Source organism: Zingiber officinale, chromosome 11A (genome assembly GCF_018446385.1).
Source record: "Zingiber officinale cultivar Zhangliang chromosome 11A, Zo_v1.1, whole genome shotgun sequence".
NCBI classification, from domain to species: domain Eukaryota; kingdom Viridiplantae; phylum Streptophyta; class Magnoliopsida; order Zingiberales; family Zingiberaceae; genus Zingiber; species Zingiber officinale.
In genome coordinates, this window is record NC_056006.1 from 6782047 (window position 1) to 6783678 (window position 1632).

Here is a 1632-nt window from a genome sequence, read left to right on the forward strand (position 1 = left end):
TAAAATGAGTTTTCACGTAAGTATAAAAGTAAGTAAAGTATAAGTTGTAAACAAGTGGAATAAAAGAATAAGTTTAGAACAAATGAATTAATTTTCACTTTGTTTTAAAATCAGCAAGTTTAGTTTTCTTTTATGCTAGCATGTAATTTAGATTAGTTTACTATTCTTTGTTATTAGAAGAGCATGAGTAGCTTTACATGTTCAACATTTTAGTATGTTTGTTTCTTTTACTAGTAGATGAGCATGAGTAGATTTCCTTTTGAGCATTCAGTTTTAGTTTTCAGTATATTCACATGCATACTCGAGTTTTGTGAGTTAGATAGCGTTTACTAAGCAATTTTGCTTATAGATGCATTTCCTCTTACTGCAGATAAAGGAAAGGAAAAGCTATAGTAAAGGAAGGCGACAAGGAGGTGTGGATGGATGTGTGATGCCTGGACTATAGAAGCCTTGAGATTTAGCATAAGAATTTATTAACAAAGAGTTGAGTAGAATGTATTAGATGAGTCATTTAGTCTTCCGCTGCTAGTTAATTGTATGTTTTGAGTTCTCCGAGAGTTTTAGGAATTTCTATCAACATGTGAACAAGGATAGTTAAGTAAAGTTAGTAGTCCAGTAGCCCTCCGCCCTCACAAACCTGTAGTGAGGAGGGTGGGGAGTTACAAAGACCAGATGGAGCACCAACTGAAAACCCAAGTGGAGACATGGACCATAGTCCAAATCGGACTCATTCTCCCAACTGAAGAAGGTGTATCCATCACCTGTGACAAGTGGGATGTAACACCCCACCCTCCTCACTACTGGACTATGAGGGCAGAGCGCTACTGGACTACTAATTTTACTTAACTAACATTGCACACATGTTGATAGTAATTCCTAAAACTCTCAGAGAACTCAAAACATACAATTAACTAGCAGGGGAAGACTAAATGACTCATCTAATACATTCTACTCAACTCTTTGTTAATAAATTCTTATGTTAAATCCCAAGGATTCTATAGTCCAGGCATCACACATCCATCCGCATCTCCTTGTCGCCTTCCTCTACTATAGCTTTTCCTATTCTTTATCTGCAGTAAGAGGAAATGCATCTATAAGCAAAATTACTTAGTAAGCGCTATCTAACTCACAAAATCTCGATATGCATGTACATATACTGAAAACTAAAACTGATTGCTCATAAGGAAAATTACTCTTGCTCATCTACTGGTAAAAGAAACAAACATACTGAAATGCTAAACATGTAAAGCTACTCATGCTCTTCTAATAGCAAAGAACAGTAAGCTAATCTAAATAACATGCTAGCATAAAAGGAAACTAAACTTGCTGATTTTAAAACAAAGTGAAACTTAATTCATTTGTTCTAAACTTATTCTTTTATACTTTTATACATATGTGAAACTTATTTTGTTTGTTCAAAAACTTATACTTATAATACTTCAAAATAATAATCAACTTTCTTCTTGGGCCCGACAATTGTACTTACTATGCGCACATCCCTACCTAGACCCGAGATAGCTGGTCCTGAATCTAGTAGGGTTTACTAGGTTATCTAAACCTAGGGACGACTATGGGAGCCCAGCCCAAGGACAACTGAGAGTCCTGCATACTAGGTTATCTAAACCTAAGGAC